Genomic DNA, 17,116 nt, shown 5'->3' with positions numbered 1-17,116 from the left:
TGCATTACATTAGGTTGGGTTTGTTGTTGAAGAGAAGGAAGATTGAAAGGCTATTAGCCTGTCATCTAGTAGTTATGCTGCATATATCTAATATGTGCCGTATACGGTACCATTTGGTGTATAGGGTTTGATGGGTTGATTCTATCCACATATTTGGTGTGTAGGGTTGGGTGGGTCAATTTTATCCCCACATGGTGTACGGAGATAGTGTGTAGGGTTGGTGGGCATTACTGTTCTGATTGATATGCATGTATGTCTGTATGGGCTAAGGCCCGAATGTATCTGATACTGTTCTGAGTGGGTTAAGCTTCCACTGATTCTGTTAAAAGCTCAGGCTCGATTATGACTGTTTGACAGCTATCTGTTTACATGTATACTTTACTGTGGGGACGTTCACACTGAGTTTGTGAAAACTCACCCCTTATTTTATCTGTGTCAGGTAATCCCCAACAGTAGGTGGATCGGTACAGCGGAAGGGCTCGACGGTGACCACTGCTACATACACTCTGGTTTTAATGGTTTTAATGCTTTAATTATTTTAATTGCTATAGTTGGGAGTAATTATGTAATTTTTGGTTTCAGACTGTTTGGTTTAAGTTCAGAAATTTTAAATACTGTTTATGGATTTTGGAACTATAACTTTATTTGTTCTTAAGCTTCCGCGAACTAAGAAATATTTTCAAGCAAATTAATTGATATATGTTTTCGAAGTTAAGTAAAAGGTGGTAGCTGGAACAGTTTTTGGGTAAACATAGTTTTAAATACATTCTCATTTGACTTCACCAGATTCGACCATAACGTCTAGGCCGGGTTTGAGGTGTTACATTTAGTGGTATCAAAGCCAGGTTGTAAAACTCGGCTGTGGATTTAGTTTCAAAATTTGGTTTTAAGAAAATAATTTGTAAAGTGATTTGAAATATTTTTTATAACAAGTATGTGGTACACCGAGCCTCCAGCACTGATCCTGTAAGTTCTCTGAAACTCTGATATGTACTGTTTGAAAGCATACCTATACTGAAATTTTGTCTGTATCTGTCGGAAACACTGTGTAGGTGTGATGAGACCGCTGTAAGTAGTACTCCACTGGAACTCTTTAGGTAGTGTAAACTGGAAACCGTAGTGAGCTTATTACTTGTGATAACTGGCTCTGAAACTCTGATACTGTTTTGCATAAAATATCTATTAATAATTATCAGAACTGTAAACTGATTTGTATAAAACTCTTAATACAGATTAATTTATTAGTTACGATAAGCACACGTGGTACTCGTGGATGGGGTACTAGAGGCCGAGGTAGAGGCCGTAGAGTGATTCGAGCTGAGTCCTTCGCATCTGATACGATTCCTAATCTGGACACTAGCGAGACACCGGTGTCACCTGTTATTGAGGCTGGTGCTGAGTCTCATAACCTGCAGCTGGGGACGACGCACTGTCTCAGGCCATGCTACGAATTCTGGAGAGGGTCGCTGGTGCCAATACTAGATTTGGAGGTCGTGGGTTGGTTACAGAATGACTCAGGTCGAATGGGGCTGAGATATTCAGGGGCATCGCTGGAGTTGCTCTGAGTGTGGCCGAGTACTGGATGGAGGGCACAGAGTGCATAATGGATGATTTGGACTTCACTGATGAGCAGAAGCTCAAAGGGGCAGTGCTTCTGCTTCGCGATGAGGCGTACCAGTGGTGGTTGACTGCTAAGGAGGGCACTCAGCCCGATCGGTTGTCATGGGATTTTTTTAAAACCACCTATCAGAGTAGGTATGTGGGTGCTAGCTACACTAACACTAGGCGACGTGAGTTCCTGAATCTCACTCAGTGAGACCATTCAGTGGTCGAGTATGAGGCCAAATTTTTGAGACAGAGCAGTTATGCGAGGGGCATGGTGGCAACAGAGTATGAGTGTTGTGTTCGATTTGAGGATGGTCTACAAGACAGTCTGCGAGTTCTGATAGCTCCACAGAGGGAGCAGGATTTCTCAGCCTTGGTCGAGAAGGCCAAGATTGCTGAGGAGGTAAAGCGCTCTGAGTGCTAAAACCGTGAGAAGGGGAAAGCTAAGAGGGATTCTGAGCCTTCGAATACTGGGATGAGGAGAAAAAGGCAGAACTGATAGGCCTGTGAGAACTGGGCCTACTATTGCTATTTCTATTAGGGTGGCGATGTGTCAGCTCTATAATAGACGTCATCCAGACGAGTGTTGGATGGCTACTAGAGTTGTTTAAGGTGTGGTTCGACTGAGCATTGTGTTAAAGATTGTCCATTGAGGAGTAATCAGATGCAAGCTCTAGTTGTTGAGACTGCACAGCTGTCGAGAGGGGTACAATAGCCACCTAGAGGCCGAGGGCAGGTTAGGGGTGGTAACGGTATGGGTCGAGGTCAGGAAGCATCAGGCAGAGGTGTTGGGTCGACTGAGGCGAGGCAGCCTGCACTTGTCTACGCTGCACGTCATTGTGAGGATGGAGATGCTCCGGACGTCATCGTGGGTACGTTCTTCATTTCTAATGTACCTTATGTTACACTGATAGACATAGGCTCTACACATTCCTATGTGGCATGTTCTGTGTCTGAGACTTTGGGAATTCCATGTAAGAGAACTTTTAGTAAGATTTCAGTGGTGAGTCCACTGGGGCAGTCTATTAGGGTCAGTAAACTGTTTAGAGACGTTCCATTGGAAGTCCAAGGAATGGTATTCTTGGCTGATTTGATGGAACTTCCATTTGGGGAGTTCGACTTAATTCTGGGCGTGGACTGGTTGGTGAAACATTGTGTAAGTCTGGATTGTGCTGAAAAGAGGGTTGTTCTGAGGACCGAAGAGGATAATGGGATAGTCGTGATTGGAGCACGATGAAATTATTTGAGTAATGTGATATCTACATTAGTAGCAGAGAAGCTTGTGGGAAAGGGATGTGAGGCATACTTGGCCTACATTAGTGTTTCTGATTCAGTGGACTATTCGGTTAAGGACATCCGTACTGTGAGGGACTTTCCAGATGTTTTTTAAGAGGAACTATCAGGATTGCCTTCGAGTCGTGAGGTAGAATTTGGGATTGAATTGATCCCTGGTACAGCTCCAGTGTCCATCGCCCCTTATCGATTGGCACTAAAGGAGCTGGCAAAACTGAAGGTTCAAATTCAGGAGCTATTGGATCGTGGGTTTTTCCGTCCCAGTGTGTCTCCATGGGGAGCACCTATTCTATTCGTAAAGAAGAATGACGGTACGATAAGGATGTGTATCAATTTCCATCAGTTGAATAAGTTGACGATTAAGAATAAATACCCACTTTCGAGGATAAACGATTTATTCGATCAGTTTAGAGGGGCTTCTGTGTTCTCCAAGATCGATCTGCAATCAGGTTATCATTAATTAAGGGTTAAGGAGGCCGATGTGTATAAGATGGCATTTAGGACTCGTTATAGACAATATGAGTTCTTGGTTATGCCCTTTGGGTTGACTAATACACCAGCAGTATTCATAGACTTGATGAACCGCGCGTTTCAGCCCTACTTAGACCAGTTCGTAATGGTGTTTATCGACGACATCTTGATTTAATCTAAGTCTAAGGATGAGCACGATGAGTATCTCAGGGTTGTTCTTCAGATCTTTCGTGAGAAACAGCTTTATGCGAAGTTCTCTAAGTGTGAGTTTTGGCTTCAGAAAGTAATCTCTTTAGGACATGTGGTGTCTGCTGGGGGGATTCGTGTTGATTCTCGTAAGATTGAGGCTGTGTTGAATTGGAAGTAGCCGAAGAATATGTCGAACATCCGCAGTTTTTTGGGATTGGCAAGATATTATCGACGCTTTGTAGAAGGGTTCTCGTTGATTACAGCGCCGTTGACTAGTTACTGCGTAAAGGAGTTCTTTTTGTTTGGACTGACGCACAGCAGGACAGCTTTGAGAAGCTCAAGACAGTTTTGACTCAGGCTCCAGTTCTGATACAGCCTGAGCCTGGTAGGGACTTTGTGGTTTATAGTGATGCGTCACATATGGGTTTGGGTTGCATCTTGATGCAAGACGGTAAGGTAGTTGCCTATGCGTCTCGACAGCTTAAGACTTACAAGGCTAATTATCCGATGCATGATTTGAAGTTGGCTGCAGTTGTCTTTGCATTAAAGATTTGGAGGCACTATCTAGACGGTGAGAAGTGTACCATCTACACTGATCACAAGAGCCTCAAGTATCTCCTCACTCAGAAGGAGTTAAATCTTAGACAGCGACGATGGGTTGAGCTACTTAAGGATTACGACTGCAGTATAGAGTATCATCCTAGAAAGGCTAATGTGGTGGCCGATGCATTAAGCCGTAGGGCTGTGGCTGATTTGAGAGCATTGTTCGCTCGACTGAGTCTTTATAACGATGGGAGTGTTCTGGCAGAGGCACAAGTGAAGTCGACATGGATTGAATAGATTAGAGCAAAGCAGTTAGAGGATAAGACTCTCGAAATGCGATTTTGTTAGGTTGATACTGTGACCACTATAGATTTTGGGCTGAATAATGATGGGGTATTGTGCTTCCGGGGTATTATCTGTGTACCTAATGATGAGAATTTGAGGCTATCAATTTTGAGGGAAGCGCATAGTAGTCCGTACGCTATACATCCTGGTGGAAATAAGATGTATAAATATCTCCGAGAGTTGTACTGGTGGCTAGGGTTGAAGCGTGAGGTGACCTATTTCGTTGCTCGATGTCTGACTTGTTAGCAGGTTAAGGTTGAGCATCAGTTGCCTTTGGGGTTGCTACAGTCGGTTAAGATACCGACGTGGAAATGGGAGTGAGTGACGATGGATTTCGTTAGTGGGTTGCCTCTAACACCCACTAAGAAGGATTCTGTTTGGGTTGTCGTGGATCAATTGACCAAGTCTACACACTTCATTCCTGTTAAGACATACTTCTCTTTACAGAAGTTGACTAAACTTTACATCTCAGAGATAGTAAGACTGCATGGGTTTCTAGTGTCGATTATCTCTGATAAGGATCATCGGTTTACTTCTTGATTTTAGTAGAAGCTTTATGAGGCTTTGGGTTCACGACTTGACTTCAGTACTGCATTTCATCCTCAGTCAGATGGTCAGTCGGAGAGGGTGATTTAGATACTGGAGGATTTGTTGAGGGGTTGTGTTATGAATTTTCGAGGTAGTTGGGAGGAGTACTTGCATTTGGCAGAGTTCGCTTACAATAACAGCTATCAGTCTAGTATTTAGATGGCACCTTATTAGGCACTTTATAGTCGTAAGTGTCGCACCCCTTTATGCTGGACTGAGTTGGGTGAGCGACGTGTTCTGGGTCTGTTTGATTCGAGATCGACTGAAAGCGACTTTTGATAGAAAGAAGTCCTATGCTGATTTGAAGGGGAAAGATATCGAGTATTCTGTAGGGGACTTGGTTTTCCTTAAGGTCTCACAATGGAAGAAGGTTCTGAGGTTCAGTCGCTAAGATAAGTTTAGTCCCTGGTTTATTGGGCCGTACCAAATCCTGAAGCGAGTGCGGCCAGTCGCATATCAGTTGGAGTTACCTCCAGAGTTAGACGTATTCACGATGTTTTTCATGTCTCAATGTTGAGACGTTACCGCTTTGATCCCACGCACATTGTGCTTGTAGAGGAAATTGAGGTTAGACCAGATCTGACATTCGAGGAGGAGCCTGTTCAAATTTTAGATCGCGATGTCAAAGTTCTGCATAGGAAGTCTATTCCCTTAATGAAGGTGTTGTGGCAGAATCATAGCACTGAAGAAGCTACTTGGGAGCCAGAGGATTCAATTCGTCAGTAGTATCCTCAGCTTTTCTGACTAGGAAAAATTCGAGGACGAATTTTCTTTAAGGGGATAGAGTTGTAACACCCCAAATTTCTGTAATTTTGGCTTGTGTGAAATTGTAGCATAGGAAAATATCTGAATATATTTTTGCATGAATTTGCATAATATCTGTTTACTTTTGTGTTAAGTGCTTTGGGGGTGTGTCAGGGAAGTCCCAAGTTCAAGTCTCAAGTTGGGAAAAATTTTGGTTTTTTATTTAAATAATGCCTGGCTTTTGGTTAATGGGCTTATAAGAATTTATTGGTAAAAACTTAACAGAATGGGCCTGCTAGTCTAGTGGTTAAGTGGCAGGGGTTTATACTAGAGGTCTTGTGTTTGAATCCTGGCTTGCGCATTATTTTTGTCATTAAGGCCGAGATAGAATTGGAGATGAACTAAAACACTAAAGTGGTAGGATTTATCAGATTTTTTGTGAGTAGTTTCCCCAAAAGAACTCTCTCTGCCGAAATTCTCTACTATTTTTTTCCCTCTCCACGTTCTTTTTCTTTTCTTTTTGCCGAAATTTCTCTTGCCTTCTATTCGTTTTGATTTCGTATTAACGGGCTTCTGCGATTCATTGACGTTCTCTTCATTGGTAAGTTCTACTTGTCATTCGTAAACATTGTTTTGATTAAGAGATTAAAGGGGAAACTTTTTTTGGGTGTTTAGGTACTGATTAAGGGGATGTTCTTCGTTCCTGAACAGCGAATTAAATACGTAGTATTCGCTGGTTTTCACTCAAGGTAAAAAATTTAATGATTTTGAGGCAGAATACCTCGTTTTGTTTCAATAAAAAATTGTTTAAGTGACTAAAATGGGTTTTAACATTGTCGAATATAGGTTCTGGAGTGCTCGAGATTGCATTAGGCTTCAAGCGAAACTAGGTGTGTACTCCAATCGATCTGAAATTGCGTTTCGGTGAAAGTCGAAAACGCTACTGTCAACACCATACTGGCGTGTGGACTGCCTGTGTGGAGGCCTTGTGGTGAGACACGACCGTGTAGTCGAAGAAGTAGGCCGTGTGCGTGCCACACGGGCACGATAGACACGGGCATGTGAGGCTGGCGAGGCCGTGTGCGAGGCACGAGCTTGACCAATTGGGCCATGTGGGCCATACGAGCGTGTAGGCCACACGGGTGAACCACACGGGTGTGTGGGATCTTGGGCCAGGCCGTGTGATCCACACGGGCAAGGCCAATGTGAGCCGTGTGAGCCACACGGGTAGGGCACACGTGCGTTTGAGCCTGATTTGTTTGAAATGGTCTGTAAGGTTGCAGGAGTCACCCAAGTTGACTGTGACCTGATTGTAGGGTCGGTAATCGTTACTTAGACCCCTATACTCTGATCTGATACTAGGATGTATGTGAAAGCATGATAATTAAAGCATGTGTATTTGTTCTGATTTGATGATGATGTTATGATTTGATATCTGGACATGAGCATGCCATATTATCTGTGTTGCATTGCATTGGGTTGGGTTTGTTGTTGAAGAGAAGGAAGACTGAAAGGCTATTAGCCTGTCATCTGGCAGCTATGCTGCATATATCTGATACGTGCCGTATATGGTACCATTTGGTGTGTAGGGTTGGATGGGTTGATTCTATCCACATACTTGGTGTGTAGGGCTGGGTGGTTCAATTTTATCCCCACATGATGTGTTGGGTTGGAAGAGATGGTGTGCATGGTTGGTGGGTATTACTGTTCTGATTGATATACATGTATGTCTGTATGGGCTAAGGCCCGAATGTATATGATACTATTCTGAGTGGGCTAAGCCTATACTGATTCTGTTAAAAGCTCAGGCTCAATTATGATTGTTTGACTGTTATCCATTTACATGCATGCTTTACTGTGGGGACGTTCACACAGAGTTTGCAAAAACTCACCCCGTATTTTATCTGTCTGTCAGGTAATCTCCAGCAGTAGGTGGATCGGTGCAGCAGAAGGTCTCGACGGTGACTACTGCTACATACACTCTGGTTTTAATGGTTTTAATTATTTTATTATTTTTATTGCTATAGTTGGGAGTAATTATGTAATTTCTGGTTTCAGATTGTTTGGTTTAAGTTCAGAATTTTAAAATACTATTTATGGATTTTGGAGCTGCAATTTTATTTGTTATTAAGCTTCTGTGAAAGAAGAAATGTTTTCAAGCAAATTAATTGATATATGTTTTCGGAGTTAAGTAAAAGATGGTAACTGAAATGGTTTTTGGGTAAACACGGCTTTAAATACATTCTCATGTGACTTCGCCTAATTCAATCATAACGTCTAGGCCAGATTTAGGGTGTTACAAAATATGTTGGCATGGGATAAATTCCTCATTTTGTATTAAGCGTTGAATGACGGCTAATATTCATTTTGATATATGCAAATGGTGTTATGTTCATGGATGAGTAGAATGCACAAATGAAATGTTGTCTATTGTGGTTGTGGCTGATTTTGTTACATGAAATAGTCTTGTACTCGTTTTGGTTGCTTTCGTATAAGTAAGGGTGGCAAAGAGGCTTGGTAAATAGCCTGATTTTTTCTACACGGGTAGACACACGGGCGTGTGTCTAGGCCGTGTGTGACACACGGCTAGCACCATGGGCGTGTTTTCCAGCCATGTGTCCCCTGCATGTAACAATTTCAAGTTAGTATGCATGATAGTAAACGCAAGGGCAGAGACACGGCCGTGTCTTAGCCGTGTGAAGGGCATGGTCTAGTACACGGGCGTGTGTCTTGACCGTGTGGCCCTTAAGAATTGCTGATGTCAGAAACAAAATGTCTAGGTTTTTGTACACGGGCTAGGATACGGGAGTGTCATAGCCGTGTGAAAGACACAGGCGAGAGGCACGGGCGTGTGCCAGGCCGTGTGAAAACTCTTGTAGGTGTGCATTTAGAATTAATTCTACATGGCTGGAGAACATGAGCATGTCCCTGTCTTGCTTAGGCCGTGTGAGACACATGAGTCATCAGCACGGTCATGTTGGAATGTTCACACGGGCGTGTTGCCCCTCCCACACGGGTGTGTGCCCCTGTGTCAAGTGACTTTTTTCTATAGTTGTAAAAAAGACCTGAATTGGTCCCGAATGATTTTTGATGCGTGTTTTGGGCCTCGTAAGCCCATGTTAAGAATATATTGATAAGTTTTTGAAAGTTTTAAAATTTCCAAGTCATGAAGAGTCGGAATTGGTTATAAGTATGAGTTCAAGTTGGGTAACGCCTCGTATTCTGCCCCGGCGTAGGATTTAGGTATGAAGTGTTACATTTAGTGGTATCAGAGCTATAATTTAGTTAGTTCTAGGACTAACCTACAGAGAGGACGAGTCTAGCTATACATGCCATAATTATATATTGATAGTGTGACGACTTCTGACGATTATAAATTGTATTTTCATATAGTAAATGGATCCTGATAGAGCTACGGCAGATGACGTGGAGAGTAATGCGTTGGCTCCCGCTGAAGGGACCGCGCCAGTTGAGAGTAATCCCGTGACTATGGGCTAAGGTAGAGGGGTTAGAGAAGCCTATCTCCGAATGATAGATACTTGGTACACGGAGTTTGTCCGTGCGAACCTGAACACTCCACCTCCCCCTGCTCATCCGATCCTTCAGTATGCCCCGATAGCTCTACAAAGTGTGAACATATTTTGGAGAAAGAAAACTTTAATGGATAAGATTCGGAAATAAGGAGCTGAGGAATTTCGGGCTAGTATAGATGATGACCTAGAAGGAGGAGAGTTTTGGTTGGAAAATACCATTAGGGTATTTGGTGAACTATCATGCACATCTGAAGAGTGTGAAGTGTGCAGTGTCACTCCTACAAGATTCAGCGTATCAGTGGTGGAATACTCTCGTGTCTATTGTACCGAGAGAGAGAATCACTTGGGAATTCTTCCAGGAAGAATTCTAGAAAAAGTATATTAGCCAAAGATTCATAGATCAAAAGAGGAAGGAATTCCTAGAGCTAAAGCAAGGCCGAATGGTTGTGACGGAATATGAGCGTGAATTTGTGAGGCTCAGTAAATAAACACGGGAGTGCGTGTCTACAGAAGCCACTATGTATAAGAGGTTCGAGAATGGTCTTAATAAAGATATCCAGGTATTTGTTGGCATCCTAGAACTGAAAGAATTTCTAGTGCTCGTTGAGAGAGCATGCGAGGTAGAGGAGTTGATAAAAGAGAGGACAAAAGCGGCTATTGAGTCGCGAGATTCCAAGAAGAGACAGATGGGGAAATCATATCAGTTCTCATCTAAAAGATCGAAGGAATTCACTACCTGATCGAATGCTTCGGTGGGGTTTTAAAATAGAAATAAGAACCGGTAGAACGCAACTTCTAGAGCTCAGACCGTTTCTATTGCGAGTGTTGGTAGTGCTCGGCCAAATAGGCTAGAGTGTTCACAATGTGGCAGACTCCATTTCAGCGAATGTCGAGGTAAAGAGAGAGGGTGTTTTAAATATGGGTCACTGGACCACTTCATCCGAGACTGTTCCGAAATGGAAGAGGGAGAGAAAAAGCAAGAAGCAAAGGTAAGTAGTGCCCTATTGACAGGTAGACCGCAAAAGAACCCTAGAAGCTAAGCTTCTAGTAGAGGTGCACCCAAAGATGCTGCTGTGAGGTCTGAGGGCAGAGCATCTGATAAACCGTAATCTATACATATTTTTATCCCATGCTTAGCACATTTATGAATGGTTTCTCAGATTTGGTGAATTCGATGCTCCTAATTCTTTAATTTCATGTTTTATACTAGGTGAGCATAGGAGAGTAAAAAGAGCGAGAAACGGGTCAAAAACGGAGAAAAGGGACCCACATGGGAAATTAATACAGCCTGGACTTCCTCACATGGGTAAGCCACACGGTCTTGTCCATTTGGCAGGATCAAAGCACGACTTACACGGGTAGACTACACGCCCGTGCCTATTTAACAGCTTTAACCATAGGCTGGAGTAATCGCACACGGGTGTGTCCCTGACAAGCCCAAGTATAGTCCTATTTGGAAAAGGCCACTTTTGAGGGCTCTTAGGCATTCAAAAGCCTATTTAAACACCTGAGGAGGCATTTAGAATAGACACACAGAGTAGGAGGCAAAGAATTACTCAAGGGAAGTCGATTGATCCATCTCAGAAGCCGGATTCATCGTCAAGACTGAAGATCTCCCTTTAATTTCCATTCAGGGGTTTTGGGTTTTCTTTATGTTTTATTATCTTTATTCTTTTGAGATGTTTTCTTTCATAATTATGAACTAAACCCCCTAAATACCTAAGGAGAATGGAACCTAAGACAGATCTTGTTATTATTATCTGAATTGTATGATAAATATTTGACTTGTTATTAATTATGTGTTCTTAATTCTTGTTTTAATATTCCAGGATATTGATTCAAGTTAATGCTCTTATTCAGAAGAGGAAAAGACCCTATCTAAGAGTAAATTTGTCATAATTAAGCAGAGTTGATTGCACGCCTAGAGATAGGGTGATAAGATTTTGCCAGATTAGGGTGATACCTAGTAAAGGGATCCATAGATCGAGTTAATGCAACACTAGGGCATTAACTAGAAAGAGATTTCAATTAATCAACCCAGGGTTAGATGTTATTAGTCTCGAGAGGGATAATAATATAACTTAGGGATTTTTACAGATCAAGTCAAATGAATAAGAGTCAAATAACAAGTGAAGTCTAGGTGGATTTTTACTTGGGTATTGTCTTAATCAATCGAGTTCTCCCAAAAGCTTTTCCCAATTTTCTCTCTGTGCACCCTTAGTTTAGTTAATTAGTTTAGATAAATAAATCCCTTAATTTTTAGGCTAGATAATAAAAGGAAAGTAATTACCAGTGCTCTTGGTTCCTTTGGGTTAACAATCTGGTCTTGCTAAAGCTATACTACTGTTCGATAGGTACACTTGCCTTCATTGTGATAATAGTTAGTTTCAAGAATGATTAATTATAATTTTTTTAAACCTATCGCGAATATCACGTATTAGCGCCTGCAAGGACTTAGGCTATTCGTGCCCGTGAAGAGGCAGAGTCTCCCAATGTGATTACGGGTACCTTTTCTATCATTGAAATATTTGTTATTGCTTTAATTGACCCAGAGTCGACCCACTCCTATATTTGTATGGAATTGGTACCTCGTATGAGCATACTAGTAGAGTCCACTGAATTTGTAATAAAAGTGTTCAATCCTTTAGGTAGACATGTACTAATTGATTAAGTGTGCAGAGATTGTCCTCTATCTATTAGGGGTCATTGTTTTTCGGATAACTTGATATTATTGCCGTTTAATGAATTTCATGTAATGATTGGGATGGATTGGTTGACTACTCATAGTGTTGTAGTGGATTGTGGCAGAAATGTTATTGAGTTGAAATGTGAAGACGAGAATGTCCTTCAGGTTGGACCAAATGAACCGAATAAAACGTCTGTGGTGATATCGTCTATGTCGGCTGAGAAATATTTGAGGAAAGGATATGAGGCATATCTTGCTTTTGTGTTGAATATTCAAGTGTCTGAGTTGAAGATTGAATCGGTAACAATGATTTGTGTGTTTATAGATGTGTTCCCGGAAGAGTTATCCAGATTACCAACAGCTAGGGAACTTGAATTTGGTAGTGAGTCGGTCCCTGGTATGACACCTATCTCGGTCGCTCCTTATAGAATGACCCTAATAGAGTTGAAAGAGTTGAAAGTACAGCTACAAGAGTTAACGGATAAAGGTTTTGTGAGACCTAGTTATTCACCGTGGGACGGACCAGTGTTGTTTGTGAAAAAGAAAGACGAGTCTATGAGGTTATGTATCGACTATAGATAGCTTAATAAGGTAACTGTGAAGAACAAGAATCCTTTGCCAAGGATTGGTGTTTTACTCGATCAGTTGAAGGAAGCCACAGTGTTCTCCAAGATAGACTTGAGGTCTGGTTATTATCAGTTGGGAGTTAAAGAGTAAGATGTACCGAAAACTACTTTTCAGACGAGATACATCATGCCCTTTGGTTTGACTAATGCCCCGGTGGTGTTTATAGATTTGATGAACCGCATTTTTCGATCGTATCCAGATAAGTTTGTAGTCATTTTTATTAATGACATATTGATTTACTTACGTGATGGGGGTGAACAAGCGGAGCATTTGAGAACTATGTTACAGACCTTAAGAGACAATAAATTGTATGCCAAGTTCAGTACGAGTGAATTTTGGCTTAAGGAGGTCAGATTTTTAGGACACATTGTATCAGGTGATGGGATTAGAGTTGACCAAAGCAAGATCTCAGCTATTGTTGAAGGGAAACTGCCGAAGAATGTGATTGAGGTTCGAAGCTTCTTAGACTTGGCCAAGTACTATAGAAGGTTTTTTCAAGGGTTTTCTATGATCATGACTCCAATGATGAGGCTATTACAAAAAGATGTCAAGTTCGAATAGACAAAAAAGTGCCAACAAAGTTTTGAGAAATTAAAGGCTTTGTTGACCGAAGCTCCAGTGTTAGTACAACTGGAGTCGGGTAAGGAGTTTGTGATATATAGTGACGCCTCCTTGAATGGTTTGGGGTGCGTGCTTATGCAAGAAGGTAAGGTCATAGCTTACGCTTCAAGACAGTTAAAACCACATAAGAAAAATTACCCGACGCATGATTTAGAGTTGGCTGCCATCATATTCACATTGAAAATTTAGAGACACCATCTGTATGGCAAGAAGTGTCGGGTGTTCACTGATCATAAGAGTCTTAAGTATTTGATGACTCAAAAGGAGTTAAACTTGCAGCAACGTCGATGGTTAGAGCTAATAAAATATTATGAGTTGATTTTCGATTACCATCCGGGAAAGGCGAATGTAGTCGCTGACGCTTTGAGTAGAAAATTGCTATTTGTGTTGAGAGCCATTAGTACTCAGTTGACCGTGTCTAACGATGGTTCGGTTTTAGCAGAGTTAAGAGCTAGACCTACATTTCTTCAAGAGATTTGCGAAACTCAAAAAGACGATGAGGAGTTGCAAGCTAAAATAGCTCAGTGCGAGACAAGGAAAAAATCCAAATTTTGTATTGGTACCGATGGTTGTATAATGTTCAAAGATAGAGTTTGTGTACCCAAGAACAACGAATTGATCCGGAAGATTTTAGATGAGGCACATAGCAGTTGTTTGTTTGTCCACCCGGGTAGTGTGAAAATGTACAACGACCTGAAGAAAACGTACTGGTGGTCGGGAATGAAAAGAGACATTTTAGAGTTCGTTTTCAAGTGTCTAGTGTGTCAGCAAGTGAAGGCTGAACAATTAGGTACCTTCGGATCTACTTCAGCCTATCATGATCCCTGAGTGGAGGTGGGATCAGATTACGATGGATTTTGTGACGGGTTTGCTATTAACCCCAAAAAAAATGATGCTGTTTGGGTTATTGTGGATAGGCTAACAAATTCGGCACATTTCATACCAGTGCGTATCGACTACCCCCTTGAAAGATTAGCTGACTTATACGTATCTGAGATCGTGAGGCTTCATGGTGTGCCATTATCAATTATTTCAGATCGGGACCTGAGATTTACCTCGAGGTTTTGGAAAAAGTTACCAGAGACACTGGTAACAATGTTGAGTTTTAGCACGACATTTCACCCGCAAATCAACGGTCAGTCGGAAAGAGTGATTCAGAATTTAGAAGATATGTTGTGGTGTTGTGTTCTCAAATTTCAAGTAGTTGGAAAAAACACTTGCCATTGGTTGAATTTGTTTATAACAACAGTTATCAAGCAAGTTTGAAGATGGCGCCTTATGAAGCTTTGCATGAGCGAAAGTGTCGAACGACCTTATATTGGACCGAGCTTAGAGAGAGTCAGATTCACAGGATCGATTTAGTCAAAGAGACTGAAGAAAAAGTTAAAGGGATTCGTGACTGTTTGAAGGCTGCCTCAGATAGGCAAAAATCCTATGTGGCTTTGAAACAGAAGGAGATCAAATTTCAAGTTGGTGATCGAGTGTTTTTAAAAGTATCCCCATGGAGAAAAGTTCTCAGATTTGGTAGAAGAGGCAAGTTGAGTCCTCGTTTCATAGGACCTTATATGGTTATCGAAAAAGTAGGACCGATTGCCTATCGATTGGCTTTGCCACCAGAATTGGAAAAGATTTGTAACATCCTAATTTTTGGGTTTTTCACGATTCTTGATATTTTGGTAAAGTTTTTAAAATTTGGTATTTGGTTGTGAATTTCATAATTTGAGTATGTAAATGGGCTTATGGAAGGCCCATGTGTTGGCCAAAACCCGGTAGAATTTTTGAATTTTGGACTTAAGAAGTTAGGCGCGTTGGATAGGTGGTCTTATTAAAATTTGTGGGTAAAATGTATCACAGAAGAGCCTCTAGTAAAGTGGCTAAGTGACGCCACTAAGGGGCTAGGAAAGTGGCGTGTAAGTGGTTGGGGGAAGACCTGGGTTCAATTCCCTGTGATGGCAAAGGTAATGTTATTTTTATGCTTGTGCATGTTAGAGTTTAAAGCTGGATGGAACTCTGTGGGAGAGAGTTTGAATCAGTCAAATGCATGGATTAAGGAGGGATAAGGGGAGAAATTTTATGGATTTGAAAGGGGGATAGGGTTAACCGATTTGAGGGGATTAGAGAGGGGATTTCGGCAGAGGGGTTTTAGTTAGGGATTTTCGGCACTTGGGTACTTGTGTGCCGTTTTCTTCCTTTTGTTTGGTCTTTTCTCTCCTTTTTCCTTCGCAGCCGAATCTATCATCTCTCCTCTCATCTTTTCTTCCTTTTCCTTCTTCCAAACCAGCCCACTACTCCCCTCCAATCATCTATTGTTTCTTTCCCTTACCTCCACTTTTGCCGAAATACCGCAAAAGCCGAAATCTGTGAAGCTAGGTGGTGCCGATTCTTTGTTGACCAGCAACCCTCTTTTTCTTTTCACTTTTTAGTGGTCAATTTTCTTATCTTCTAGGCATAGACGGATTCAAGAAGAGAGACTGTGGTAAGTGCTCGAACTCTAAACGATTCCTATAGTAACTGTTGACAAAAGCCGAAACCCCTATAGTTTAGGGAGGTGGCCGAATGTGGGTATAGGCCTTATTGGGTTCTTCTTTTAATATTTTTATGGTTTGTATGGTGGAGGAGCAGCAAGGCATAGTGTCGACTTGGATTAGCTCGAATCATCAGAGTGACTAGATCTAGTCATCAACTTCGGCAAGGGTATGGATTCAAAGGCCATTATGGATGGTGGTCGAATGTGTAAGTATGGATAATAGATGGTTCTCGTTTTGGTTTAATTATTATAAACTGATCTATAAGCAGTTTGTTATAGGAGAAATCGTGTAGGAGATCTCGTCGAGGAATATCGCAAATCAGGTGTGTAACGAACCTTCTTTCATAGCTTAAATCGATAAATGCCGAAAAGCTGAAATGCCGAAATTCTGGCATTTTGAGGACTTGTGAGCAAGAGAACGGTCATTGGTTAGTTAGATTCTCTAATTTGACGATCGGGAATGTTGGAAAAGGTAAGAGCACGACTTTTGGCATCACGGTAAGTTGGCCTTGAGGGGCTAAAATCGGGCCCAATGGGCTTACGAGCTCATTTGGGTAAATTTGGTAGGAAATGAAATCTGGTTAAATTGCGTGTTAAGACTGGTAATACCATTATGGAATATAGGCTAAATGGGCCTAGATGACTAAATTGGCTATGTAGGGCCTATTAGGGGTTTTTGGCCCAATAACTCGGTTTCGCTGAAAATGGGCCAGAATCACGATTTAAACACGTGAATTGTTAGTAACTGATAATGAACATGGAAAATCCCTAATATTTGGTAAAATTATGAAATTGCCATTATATTATGAAAATGACTGTTTTGCCCCTAGGTAAAAATGACCATTATACCTCTAGGGTTTAATTATGAATTTGGTAAATGGGTTTTGATATACATGATATGTATGATATGCACATGATGTATTCATAATGCATTGGGTTGGGTTTATATGGATGGAGGAAGTGCAAAAAGGGCTATGCCCCGGCCATCAAAAGGGCTTTTGCCCCAGTTTATTAAAAGGGCTTTTGCCCCAGTTTATCAAAAGGGCTTTGCCCCAGTTATTAAAAGAGGCTAGGCCTCTAGTTATATGATAAAGCAGCTATGCTACCAGTGGAGAGTGTTGGTTGGGTGGGTTGAGTTATTCCTCACATGGAGAGCTTGGTTGGTACGGGTGGAGAGTAGCGGATGGTGGGTCGAGTAGTCTCCCCAAATGGGCTTGTATTCTTTCATTGACATTACATGTGATATCAAAATGGGCCTATGGGCTATACCGTTTACAGTAAAGGCTTTGGCCCAATATACGTTGAGTTTGAATTTGGGCTTAGGCCCAGCAGGCTGATATTGTT

Source organism: Gossypium arboreum, chromosome 6 (genome assembly GCF_025698485.1).
Source record: "Gossypium arboreum isolate Shixiya-1 chromosome 6, ASM2569848v2, whole genome shotgun sequence".
Lineage (NCBI taxonomy): Eukaryota > Viridiplantae > Streptophyta > Magnoliopsida > Malvales > Malvaceae > Gossypium > Gossypium arboreum.
This window is presented reverse-complemented; position numbering follows the sequence as displayed.